Source organism: Puntigrus tetrazona, unplaced genomic scaffold (genome assembly GCF_018831695.1).
Source record: "Puntigrus tetrazona isolate hp1 unplaced genomic scaffold, ASM1883169v1 S000000001, whole genome shotgun sequence".
NCBI lineage: Eukaryota > Metazoa > Chordata > Actinopteri > Cypriniformes > Cyprinidae > Puntigrus > Puntigrus tetrazona.
The window spans coordinates 2,539,644-2,553,768 of NW_025047681.1; the positions used below are offsets into that span (position 1 = coordinate 2,539,644).

The window sequence follows — 14,125 nt, forward strand, 5'->3', positions numbered from 1 at the left end:
GGTGAGTGGAATGGACTTTCTGCGCCCAACCCAGAGGCATGGGAAAATTTCGCAATGGAGGGCATTTTGCCTACAACACCCTCCAACTCTGAGGATTTTGGAGCTACTTTTTTGGAATTTCTCCAAACCAGCGGCGAGGAGATGCAGCCCCGAGCTGGTGGACATTTTGGCGTGTGCTACTGAAAAGTTGGAGCTTCTTCAGGTCGCTCCTAATATGCGTATCAGGAAGAGGAGAGCTTACCGCACCAGGTTGGATTGCGTCAGATTGCCCATTCCTTAGTCGCTTTTCCTTACCACTAAAGGTGTCTTGAGGAACACAGGCAGTGCTTCTTTCTCAGTGATGATTGATGATAGGAGACACTTTAATTTTTCTCCCCTGTAAGGGTCCCCATTTTCCTGCAGAGCGGAATCCAGAGGCCCTGGTCGAAGGTCAATGCATGTTCGTTTTTTTCTTTGCGTCTCATTAAAAATCACTAATATTTATTAATCTTTTGTTTCCAGTTGTAGTACTGACTTTATACATAATTTTATCTGACTCCAATCTTTCGTGATTTTAGTTATATTTATTTAAATGTAACTGCTGATCCTCTAGTTGTGATTAAATTTGGATCATTAAGTAACTATAATATTTCCTAGTTTCGACTTATCGTTCGTTAGGAGTCTGGGTCGCTTAGAGACCTTGTTTGGCCAGAACAGACTCACAACACATCTGGGCTAGTCCAGGTCTTAGTCAGAGGCTACCCCGTAGATCGCTTATCTTAATGCAGCCATCTCCTCGATAGACTCAAAAAGAGTATTTTTTTATGCGTTCCCTAAGTAATAGCATGCTAAGACAGTTTGATGGCCAGAAGTCAAGATCTCAAGACGGCTCCATCCATCAATCGTTGTTCTAGCACACCAACAATGCGGAAAACCTCAGAAGTCACTAACCTACTAGAAAAGTAATTTCAATATTATAAGTTAACCAAGTTTAACATTTATTTTGCCAGGCAGGAATCCAAATTTCAAATTGGTATAATTGATAAACAGTTTACTCTCTTTTTTAAGTCCTTTCGTTCCTTTGGATATCCCTTCTCAGATCAGTCTTAATGCATATACAGGTTTTGATTCACCTCCTTACAGTCCTTCCCTAGTCCTTTGGGCCAAACTCTGAGTGGTGCCTAAGGGACCACGAGGAGGTGAACTCAGTCCGATGTCTACAGCTGAGGTCTTGTCAGAGCAGGCTGCGCTGGTTGAGGGTGTGTGAGGGTAGAGTGGTCACCTGAAAGAACAACATTAAAGCAACCACTGTAGAAATCACATCAGCGATATGTACAGTCTCTTTAAATATCAGCGTCCTGTGCCGCTGCAGTCTTTGGTCAGGTGTGTCCATCTGCACCGGCTGTGGTGATATTCAGCCTGCAGGATTACTTGATGTACCAGGTCCGTTGTGTTGATCAAACGTGAACTGAAAGTATCCTTGTTTTCTGGAGAGGTGTCTTCTCCAGTGAGTTCATCTGACCTGCTGCAAATCTTTCCATCACCTTCCCTTAGAAGGTGTGTCTCGCAGAATTTTTCAGGTCTCCATAAATGAAGGAATCATTGTGCTGACGATTCACCAATGAACACCAAGCATCTAAACAACTCCTGAGTAATCAAGCAACAATCGAAAACTGACATGGGTGATGTTGTGGGAAGAAAAGGGGTTAAACAAAAGTTAACAAAGCAGCAACCATCTGTCAAGTGTGAATAGTAAACCGGGTCTCCATTTCTCTGAATCAACTTATTTAATGGAAAGGTCTCATGTGGTTTTCTAGATTATTTAATACCACTAAATGTTACAATTTGGTCTGAGTGAATAAAAGGGGAGTAACAAAATCAATATAACCAGTATATTTACCGGTGGTATACATAATTAAAACAAAACACATAATTAAATATAGTCAAAAACGGCAGAAAGAGATTTTAAATCTGAAATTCACACTTGATAATAATGTAAATTTGATTGTTTACTTGTTTAAATGAATTTGTATAGTCATTATACATGTGCCACAAACTAGTGGGCCCCCCAATTTGTAACAATGCCAATGACCGGACATAAGTATTTGTCCTAGGAGACCAGCTGCATTGCTGAATAGGTCTCAATTTTAAAATTTGTAATTCACTATTGTGTGACTGTGGCCATGCAGGTCCTATGCACCTTACGATATTCACATAAAGTAAGTTCATAAGACCACAAGATTGCACAAACGTTTTAAAATGAAATGAAAAAAATATATTTAATTTACCCTATGTGTTTGAAATTCTGTGTGATGTAATAAATTTCAATAATTTAGACCTGGAGGTTTTATGCTTAGTACCAGGTAAATGTGTCATGCGATTACAATGATGAAGGTGTGTATGTTTGTGTGAAAATGTGTGTGTAGGAGATGGGTGATGTTTAGCGTACCATAATTTGTGTAGCATAATTTAGATCCAGTGCTACACTGGGAGGTCATAGAATTATTTACTCAGTGTTATGAGGTGTGAATGATCCCCTTGTATGGCCAAGAGGCGCCGTTGAGTTCGGCTGCCATCACGACTGCTCCTGCAAAACTTTTTGTTTTTCTGTTAATTGTTTGTATTTTGGATAATCTGCGCGGTTTTCTTTATATAAGCTGGCTATTACTACATGCGACCGAGCCACTCTTATACCTATTGGTGTACAATGCACCCAACTTTCGCCGTTTTTAAACCCGACAAGGGGAGGTGGAGTGTGTCTGATGGTGAACAACCATTGGTGCGACAGCACGAGCATTGTTCCTCTCTCACGCTCCTGCACACCAAACCTGGAACTTCTGACCATCAAATTCTGCCTTTCTATCTTCCACAGGAATTCAGCTCAGTCATAGTCAGTGCCGTTTACATTCCACCTCAAGCGGACACGGACACTGCAATATGGGACTTACACGATCACCTCACAACACACCAGTCACAGCACCGGGACGCCGCACTCATTGTGCTGGGGGATTTTAACAGTGCAAACCTCAAGCGTGCACTGCCGAACTTCCACCAGCACATCACCTGCCCCAACAGGGGCGGAAGGACACTGGATCACTGCTACACACCCTTCAGAGAGAGCTACAAGGCAAAATCATGCCCACAGTTTGGTAAATCGGACCATGCCGCCATCCTCCTCGTACCTATTTACAAACAGAGGCTGAAACAGGAAGCCCCGGTACAGAGGGAGGTGTCACGCTGGTCTGACCATTCAGTGCCTGCTCTGCAGGACGATTTGGATGATGCAGACTGGGCCATTAGGAGGGTATTCAGGAGAGAGAACACCAGGAAGGCAGCAGGACCTGACGGCATCACAGGTCGGGTTCTGATAGCCCGTGCTGACCTGCTAGCACCGGTGTTCACTGAGATATTCAATCTCTCCCTGAAACAGTCTACAGTTCTCTCGTGTTTCAAACAGTCCATCATCGTTCCTGTGACGAAGACACCTCCACCATCTTGCCTGAATGATTACTGCCCTGTAGCTCTGACGTCGGTAGTGCTGAAGTGCTTCGAAATACTCGTCAGAGACATCATCACTGCATCACTACCGGACATACTTGACCCACTACAGTTCTCCTACCGCCAAAACCGGTCTACAGAGGATGCCATCACACACCTTCTCCACACAACCACGAGCCACCTGGACTTTAGAAAAGGTAACTATGTGAAAATGCTGTTCGTGGACTATAGTTCAGCGTTCAACACCATACACACACACACACCCATACACTCCCTCCACACTCACCTCGAAGTTGGAGGTCCTGGGACTCAGCCCATCCCTGTGTCACTGGATCACCGACTTCCTGACCGACAGACCACAAGCCGTACTGATGGGAAAACACACCTCATCCTCCCTCACTCTCAGCACTGGAGCCCCTCAGGGTTGTGTTCTGAGCCCCCTGCTGTACTCGCTGTACACACATAACTGTGTGGCCACTACAAACTCCACCACCATCATTAAATTTGCTGACGACACTGTTGTGGTGGGCCTGATCTCCAACAACGATGAGATGGCCTACCTTCAGGAGATCAACAACCTGGAGAGATGGTGTCAGGAGAACAATCTGCTCCTGAACGTCAGCAAAACAAAGGAGTTAATAGTGGACTTCAGCACGATGCAGGTGCACTCTTATCACCCCTTCATGATCAACGGGACCCCAGTGGAGAGAGTGGACAGTTTTCGGGACCTGGATGTTCACATCACGCAGGACCTGTCTTGGTCCTGTCACATCAACACCCTGGTGAAGAAGGCCCGGCAGCGTCTATACCATCTGAGGCGCTTAAGGGACTTCAGACTCCCATCTCAGGTGCTCAGGAACTTTTACACCTGCACCATTGAGAGTGTCCTGATGGGAAACATCACCTCCTGGTTCGGGAACAGCACCATGCAGGACAGGCGAGCTCTTCAGAGGGTGGTGCGGTCAGCTGAGCGCACCACCCGCACTGAGCTCCCTGTGCTGCAGCAAATCTACAACAAGCGATGCTGGACCAGGGCCAGGAAGACCTCAGCCATCCCAACAATGGACTCTTTTCTCTGTTGCGTTCAGGAAAGTGCTTTCGTTCCCTGAAGGCAAACACAGAGAGAATGAGGAGGAGCTTCTTCCCGCAGGCCATTCAAAGTCTGAACCAGAAAACACCCAACACCTAATCACCGGGATTCCCATGTTCACCCCTCTTTCCCCAGATACTCGCCACTTACAATTGGACAATTACACTGGACAATATTGCACTAGTCACTTTACATTGGACATTCACACAGCCACTTTACACTTTATATTTTATATTTTGTACTTTATTTTATGTTTTTATATACTTGTACACTTCTTCTTATACAGTATATATATTTTTATATTTTATATTTATATATATATATTTTTTGTTTTCCATTCCGTTGCTGGACGGTTGTAAAAACATTTCACTGCATGTCGCATCGTATGTATGTGTATGTGACAAATAAAATTTGAATTTGAGCATCTCTGGTATGCTGTCAGTTTGTAAAGAATTTTTCTTTAATGACTCTCACAGCATCTCTGATATGCTGTAAGTTTCTAAAGAAAAGACGTTTCATTCCTTCCACATCATCTCTGGTATGCTGTCAGTTTCTTAAGAAAATAATTTTCATTCCTTCCGAAGCATAATGGTATAGTGTCAGTTTCTTAAGAAAATAAGTTTATTTCCTTTCCGAAGTATCCTGGCATGTTGCCAGTTTCTAGAGAAAATAAGTTTTATTTCTCTCTTGTGAAAAAGAAGTGCACTTATTGCAGAAATAATAGTTCATGTTATTAAAGTTAAGTAAAATATATGCTTAATGTAAGTAATTTTTTTTTCCTTCAGGAAACTGGCAGACTAAATATACATAGCAGCACAGAAATGAACAATGAACAATAGAAATGGCAAAACAAAAATGAAAATACTGCGTAAAAATCACGAGTAACTCCCTCTCAACGAGATGAACCCATGTCAACAGAGGATCTTGCGAAGACTGTGCAGACGTGGCTGGCAGGCTGCATCCTCCACTCCGCCCCCTTAACCGGAGCACCCAAAGATGAGATTTTTCCGAGCTCTACTGGACTCCGGCAGCATGGTCTACCTCATCCAGTCTCGGGCCCATATGGAAAGCAAGACCTTCTTACCAATCACCTGTGTACACAGCAAGTTCCGGGCCATAAAGTCGGAATCCTGAATGACCTGCCGGTACCTGTGCTGATCGGGAGAAACTGGCCGGGGAGCCATCAAAGGCAGAGGCCAGCCCGAGGACTGCGCCAACTGTGCCAAACCAGGAGAGAAGATGAGTCCCCCTTCCAAAATCCTATTCCCTTTCTCAATGTGTTTCAACAGGTTAAAGGAGCAGGCTTATTTGCCAGTGCCCAGAAAGAGGATGCCTGGCTGAAACACTGTAACTTAGCGGAGGGGGAAGGAAAGACAAATGCTTGTCATGCCCCTTTCAAAGATGGAAACTGTTCTGAAGCTGGCACACACTCATCCCATGGCAGGTCACCTTGGGGCAGCGAAATACCATACAGCGTATCCGAGATCGGTTACACTGGCCCGGCCTGGAGGCTGATGTAAAGTGCTTCTGCCAGGCCTGCCCGACCTGCCAAAAGATGTCGCTCAGGACTCCTCACCCCAGTTTGCTAATTCTGCTGCCCATCATTGTGGTGCCCTTGGACCTTGTGGGGCCACTGAGGACAGGTGTTACTGGAACCTCGGGCTGCCCTATGTACAGTTCGGGGTCTGAGAATTCCCCCAGGCCTCAACTGGCTTCACCCCCTTCGAGCTCCTCTTTGGCCGACAACCCCGAGGCCTCATGGAGGTCGCCAAGGAGGTGTGGGATCAGCAGCCATCAGTGGTGGAACACATCAAAGAGATGAGGGAGAGGATCGACCGGGTCATGCCATCAGTCCAGGAACACCACAGCAAAGCCCAGCAAGCCCAACAATGCCACTAGAAAAATACAGCCCAACCAAGGGAGTTCCAACCTGGAGTCGTGGTCATCATCCCCATGCAAATTCCTAGCCACCTGTCAGGGCCTATATACAGTGCTGGAGAGGGTCTACTATACCACATCAATTTGCTTAAGATATGGGTCGGGATTAGTGACCAGCTCGGTGGAGTCGTTACTTCTGATCCCGTGGTTGTGGAAATCAACTCACACCACTCCAGCACCTGATCGGTCAGTTAATGTGTTCTCCCCTCGCCCCACTGAGCGTGTAGTGGAGCATGATGCCCAGACGGCCCCAGGAGTCATCATCTGGCAGCGGCCCTACCATGTCCCAGAGGCTCATCTGCAAGATATAGAGGATGAGGGCCAACAAATGCTGAAGTTGGGGGTCTGCACCACTAACCTCACTTCTTAAAGGAGGATGACGCACCCTCTCCTGGAAATCCGAACAGCTACCCTTGAGGAACCTGCTCCACCAGGAGTACCATCGGTTAGAACATATGTTCCTATAAGCCTTCGATTACCTCTGTTAGTATGCACACATCACCTGGATCTGGACACCTGGCAGGAACTTCAGTTAGTCTATCCTATGTACCTATTGCTCACAACAATGAGCCAATCCTGTGGATGCAGATGTCTCCACTGTTCACTACGTACCAAATTCACCCTTGTTGCGCACTGAAATAAATACCACAAACCTTATACCCTCTCCTTCTCTTCTGTGTGTGGACGTGACAATACTATTGTCGAACTGGTATGTGCATGCTTCCACCAAGAGGGAGTATTCCAGTGGAGCTAGGAAGCGGAGTGATGTTTTTCCACTTGTGAAACAATTGTTGGTGGCACTAGCTTTATATGATCTTGATCTACCATCCATTATCTCTACAGATGAGTCAGATCATGGTCTGGGTTCACTCAGATTTAACCAGATCACACTTTCCAGCTATGATGTCAGAGAAATACTTTGATTTTGCCTCCTTCAAAGCTCTTTGATAGTTAGCCAATGAAGTAGTATCTCCAGCAACAACTTATCTTTTTTCCAGTTCCATTCTGCATGCCAACATATTTGTCTTTGTTTCAGTATTTAACCATGGATCCGTCCTAGGATTCAGATGCTTTCTCCAAAAAGGAGCGATAGAACCTAAAATTTTAGTACAAGTAGAAATAAAAAGTAATTTAATTAAAGAGTAAGCTGCTGTTAAGCATCTAAATTATAACAACTGTCTAACGACCAGATCTAAAATAGAACAAGTAAACATTACATGGTTTTGATCTGCAAAACTTAAATCCCCAATTTCGCCAGTACAGGTGGAGGTGGGCAATTAAAATCGGTTACCTCTGGAGAGGTATTAGATAAAATTTCTATGGCAGTCCTTAAGTGGTCAAGTACTTGTACTTTGCATAGACAGAAGGTCTTCTTTAGGTCTTGCAGCCTCTCTAAGGAGATTTTTATAGCAATCATTGTTTTCACTCCTTTATCTTTGTGGATATATTTTACAACAAAACAATTAAATTCATTTAATTAGTTAATTCCTCAGATTCATTAATTGATAAATGCATTAAATCAGAAAAATAAATATCAAATAAAAAATGGTACAAGAAAGTGAAACTGTTTCTTTGCTTTATGCTCTTTCATTAACTATGTATATGTTTTCGTGGCATCATAACCAAACCTCAAAAAGCAGGTTTTGCAAGTGTTAAACGATTTACCCCAGGAAGGAATCTTTTATCTTTTTTTTGACTGCTATCAAAACTTAGCAATTTAAATGAATTCTGCCATTGTGTTAATAAGAGAGCTGCTGTGTTTCAGAGCTTTTATTATCTTAAAAAATAAACAGTAGAGTTTCTGCTCTTTCTTATTTATATTCTGAAAGCTCACTTTCACTTTTGTTATCCCTCCCTCTAAAATGGGTGGTTCTTTTAAAACTGAAGTAGACAGCCTTAACTAATGTTCATTAGAACACGAAGCACCTCAGGCTTTGTTGTAATTATTTGGTTCAATACAATTGGTTCCAAATGAACATTTTCATTTGAAACTAATAACATGGGTTTATTTTTTAGGTAAGAATATTTAAATATGTCAATTCAAAAATAATGTGTCAATGTATTTTCTTTAATTACTTTATAATCAATCTGAATTGGTGTTTAATTTACAACTTAGGATTTAAGACTAAATTTGTTTTATTTATAGCAAGAGGCGAAATAGACATAATGTGCTTCAGGAGGACACGACCAAAACTGCTTTACAACAGTAAGTATTATTATTTTTGTATTTATTAATAATTCAATAAAAAAATAATAAAATAAAAAAGGGAACCTGATTGTAATTTTAATTGTAAGAGGAACATATATATATTTAAACAAAGTTCTTAAATTTAATTTAATAGTTTTAATATAGGTAGTAATATCTACAAGGGATAAAGGACAACAACAATAACAAAAATAAGCATAACACAATTGAAATTTTGCTATCATGTTTCCATAGTTTGCTGCTGAAACAATTTTTGTAGACACACACACAAACATCAGAACTTAGAACTTTTTTTTTTTTTTTTAGTAGAGCACTTAAACTTTTTTTACTGTACATTTTACAGTGGATTGCTGGCTGCACAGATACCAGCACTGTACTATAAATAAACCTTATAGTACTTATTTTAAATAATAACAACTTTCTTGTTATTAAGTACAATACACCAAATGATTTTATGAAATATGTTGAAGTACTACTTTTATAGGCAGTTAAAGAATTTTACAGACACCTGTATATACACACGCACACATACTTATATGTATATATATTCGTAATTAGACTTTTAAACAATAAAATTACACATATTTCAAAATATGTCACATGATTCATTCATGTAGTCTGTTCATTCGATGCAACGATGCGTCATCATTGTGAGGTAAAGTGTGGGTTTGAGAGAGAGATAGACAGAGAGCAGCGGCCAGAGTTCGTGGCAGGAGCTACTAGTTGTTTTTTTCTAGCTGTTTTTGTTCTGTAAAACCATTGTTAGTGTCATTTTTAGTTATGCAAAGTTCCCACGATTGTCTGTATCCCTCTACTGCAAGCTTTATGATAGAACATGAAACAATGTGACTGTATTATACAATAGTGGATCTAACTAAGAAATGTACATTTCCTTGTAATGAATAATTTTGTTGTTAGAAAGTAGACAGTAGGTCTAATAAATATTATAATCAATCAATAATGAATTGAACATATCCAGATGCATCAGAATAATGGGTTTACTACACAACACCAGTCTTATCTGTGTCTGAGATAACTTCCCTGAACTCTCTCCATCACTGATCTTATTCTCATGGTCACTAAATCCTATCTCATTCTCATGTTTATCTGAAGGAAGAGCCCGTTCTGTTCTTTTCTTCTTTATCCATCAAACATGGCGGCGCTCACTGATATCCTGTTTCATGTATTCATATCTAATCAAAAGTAACATTGTCCATAATACAAAAAGCATTAACATTATATTACTAGCATTAATAGTGTTATTGTTACAACTTAAAAGATCGCAGCTAACCTTGCTAGCTAGCTAGCTAGCTAAACTATAGAGGGTATGCATGTGACGTCACAACCAATTGACCTTGCACACTGAGTGGCAAAAAGACGTTCTTTAGAAGTCCTTTAGGGCTGTATTTCAAATGATCATGCACACTGCACGACAGTCAAGACATGTTAAAAAGGGTTTTACATCAACCCACACATTATTGACCGAATCGGCTTAAATGTTGGCTATCATGAAAAGTAGGCTGTTTAAACAGTGGCAAAACCAGCATATTTAAGAAGAATATTATAAGCAGCACCACGCACCTTACATGAAAACAGCAGCATGACCGTTGTTTATCATAGCAAAGACAACATATAAGATGAATTTCACGAGTGGATAACGAGAGAGCAGGAGTTTATGGCATATAGAAGAAATCTCCAGCATTAACTCTGATCATGGCTTGTCGTTAAATACAGAGAAAGTTTGATGTTCACAGTAGGAGATGTCACACTGCAGCATTATTCATAAAATCGCCTTAAATTATAGAGATATTTTTTTTTTTTTTTTTCCCAGTTCGTCCAAATTCCATATGGCAACACCATGCTGTAGAGGATTAATAGTATTATTGTTATTACACATTTTATGTTTTTTGTTTTAGTCACAATTTGACCAAAATATGAGCCCAATAAGTAAACATTTTTCCCATATAGAACATACACTCCAGAAAACCATTGGTTAGTGGTTGACATTCCCCAGGTGGAGAGTGTGGTGTAAGGGTCCCCTTTTCCTGCAGAACAGAATCCAGAGGCCCTGGTCGAAGGTCAATGCGTGTTCGGTCTTTTCTTTGCGTCTCGTTAAAAATCAATAATCTTTATTAATCTTTTGTTTCCAATCGTAGTACTGACCTTATACATAATTTTATCTGACTCCAATCCTTTGTGATTTTAGTTATATTTATTTAAATGTAACTGCTGATCCCTCTGGTTGTGATTAAATTTGGATCATTAATCAACTATAATATTTCCTAGTTTCGACTTATCGTTCGTTAGGAGTCTGGGTCGCTTAGAGACCTTGTTTGGCCAGAACAGACTCACGACACATCTGGGCTAGTCTAGTTTACTCTCTTTTTGAAGTCCTTTTGTTCCTTTGGATATCCCTTCTCAGATCAGTATTCACCTCCTTACAAAACCTTTTTTGTAAATACAAAAACAATACATCCCCCCACACACAAAATATTAATTTTTTTTTCACTTGATGTAGTCTTTTGTATTTATTAATATTTCTTATTTCTAGAGAACTTGAACTGTACAAGCAGAATTATCAGCAAGAACTCCAAGCACGGTATAGTATTTTATATATGTCTCTTCTCTCTTTTCTAAAAATATTTCTCAGGGTGAGTTCATGTTCAGTACATTTCATAAATTGAAGTCCATTTTTTCCAATTCTGTTGCCTTTTTTCTCTTAGTCTTTTTTTCCTTCATTACTTGCCCATTTTCATCATTTTGACTTGAATTCCTGCATGGCCTTGTTAGCTAAACTGAACATCCAATTGTTCTCTGATTGACGGTTTGCAACGGTTTTTGCTTTTATTTGAGTATTGTAGTTTTCCTTGTCCTGATCCTTTGTTTTAGCATTTTGCATATTGTTTAATTTAATTATTTTACTCTTTGTTTTAATTGATATAAACCTATGTCACTCAGTCTGTTAATGGGTTCTCCTTCAGATCCGTGACTGGAAGGAGACATTAATACTCACCAATCATTCAATTTGTTACGATTTGCTAGCACCAGTTTGAAGCCCACACAGAATTTTGCTTTAATTCTTCATGATATATATTTTAAAAGGTACAGGAAACATTTCTTACCACATGTCAGAGCTGCCACTGTATTCGTGATCTTAGTCCTATTCTTGTTTTGCATGTGTTAATGTATCACTGTATACATTTGTATTTTTTTGTTTTGATACAGTAAACAATATCAAGACGAGCTGAAAAAAACAAGGTAATACTTATATACTTATTTATAGGTACATATTTCACTTACCAATATGAACGATTACGCTCTACGCGGCTGACAAATTTGTTGAAAGTCAAGACCCGTACCCATACAGTTTTTTTTTCAAGTGCTGAGATCTGCATCTGTTGATGGCTTTCATGACGGTCGTAAACAAAATGTTCAGCTGGTGCGAATACAACTAAATTAAATAGGGGCATTTAACCCCATGAGTTACCTCGGTGATGACATGCCCGTCTTCTACCGATGCTAGAACAAGCTGCAAGTACCCCCATACTCCTTTATGCTCCTTTCAACCCCAAAGCTCATGATGATAATGCCGTCCGTTATATTCCATCAGACAATACCCTCTCACAAGAACAGAACAAAGAAGACTTGGATAAATTCTGTACAGAGCTGGGTTACCAAAACCTGAACTACTTGAAGGCTATGTGCACCATCTCCGCTCGCGTGGTATTCAACGCCACAGATGGGTGTTTCAGCGGAATCGGGTTCAGAATCGCAATGGTTATGTTGCTGTTCCAGAACATCATCGACAAGAAAACCAGCCTGTATTTGCTTTGATGAGCAATAACATTCTGAGGGTTCAAGGAGTTATCCTCTAAGAATTAAGAGATGAGCCATTCATCATTGCAAAACTGAAAGAAATCAGAGAAAAGCTGCTGGACGAGTCCTACAAGAAAGTTCTTTACAACTCTGGCAAAGCAGCGTGTCCGCCCCCGTAGTGTGATCGTAACAACGTAGGTGGAGAATATAGCGGAAATAATTTTTTCATGTATTGTTCATGCCCTATTATAGAGAGCAGATGATACAAATGATGATGCAACCTTGAGTGCAATCCCGAGAAAGATTCCAAGGGTCAAACAAGATGTATAAAAAATCCCAAGAAACAAATGATCGTTATGAAAAGCGCTACAGATACTTGGAACGTATTGATTGATGTTTGTGTTAACAGAAAGTATCCGAAAACGTATTAGTTACTAACATATGTTTATCAGAATTTTTCCTTCTAGAATTTATACTATTGTTTTTGTTAAGTTAATTGATCAGTTGCCACGTGTTTCCCTTCTCTTCACTTAAGTCTTTGAGTCTTGGTGTTATGATCTGGTTCCTGACCTTCCGCCTGTGACTGCTAGAGGTCACCTCATTCACTCAGACTCCATTTCCCATATCCACCCCGTACCAGAGATTGGCCGCACAGGTGTTCCTCATTACTCTCAGTCACCCAGCTGTCTTTTTTGCACAGCGTTTTTTTCTGAAACTAGTTCCCCATTTCTGTTTGTCTTGTTGCCCACCATTTTTTTCTCTCTGCCAGGATTTACCGACCTTGACTGTTTGCCGTCCGCCCCGACCACTGCCTGATACTGTTTATGATTCCCTGTGATATCCCTGTCATTGTCGTTGATTCTCTACCTGTATGATCACGATCAATAAATGCTGCAAATGAATCCAAACATCTCCGACTCCTACATTAGACTTGGTTTCTCCTGAGTATTTCACATTAGATTGATTAATGATTAAAAGCTGTTTGTTTGCTAGTTCTACTTCTTGTCGTGAACTTTCAACAGCAATATTTAACTTATATTTAAACTTATAGTATTGTATAGTTTCTTACTAATAAAAGTGAATACAAATCATTACAACATTTTAAAATGTAAGCCTTTTCTGCAAGTACAAAAATAAATGTTTTCAGTTTTTTTTTTATAATGTCTATTTTTATTTAGAAATGAACTGGAAGAATACAAGAAGAACAGTCAAGCAAGGTATAGTATAACATTAGAATATATAATTTATTGGTATTTTCACATTTTATTTTAACAATAGTTTTACCCTTTTAAAACTGTACAGAAAAACACAAACTATGTATATATATATATATATATATATATATATATATATATATATATATATATATATATATATATATATATATATATACAGAGCAAACACTTAAATGGCATTGTATTCTTATTTTCCATGTGTTATTACTGTATACATTTGTATTCTTTCTTTTAAAACAGTGAAAATCGATACAAAGAGCAGCTGGAACGAAATAGGTAATATAAATTGTAAAAAATAATAATAAAACTGAATTTATATCATTACTAAATACTGTCATGCATGTTATATTTATGCACCTCAAG

The 14,125-nt window shown here is 39.9% G+C and overlaps 1 protein-coding gene and 1 long non-coding RNA gene across 50 annotated transcripts in view; both read left to right on the forward strand.

Moving 5' to 3' along the window:
• LOC122331512 (trichohyalin-like) overlaps positions 1-14,125 on the forward strand; it is a 590,129-nt gene that overhangs the window by 114,503 nt on the left and 461,501 nt on the right. The gene's annotated exons all lie outside the window — the stretch shown is intronic.
• Positions 8,658-13,417, forward strand: LOC122331626. The gene is made up of 4 exons (XR_006248255.1): positions 8,658-8,711; positions 11,263-11,310; positions 11,937-11,969; positions 13,297-13,417. It is a non-coding gene; the product is annotated as an uncharacterized LOC122331626 (long non-coding RNA).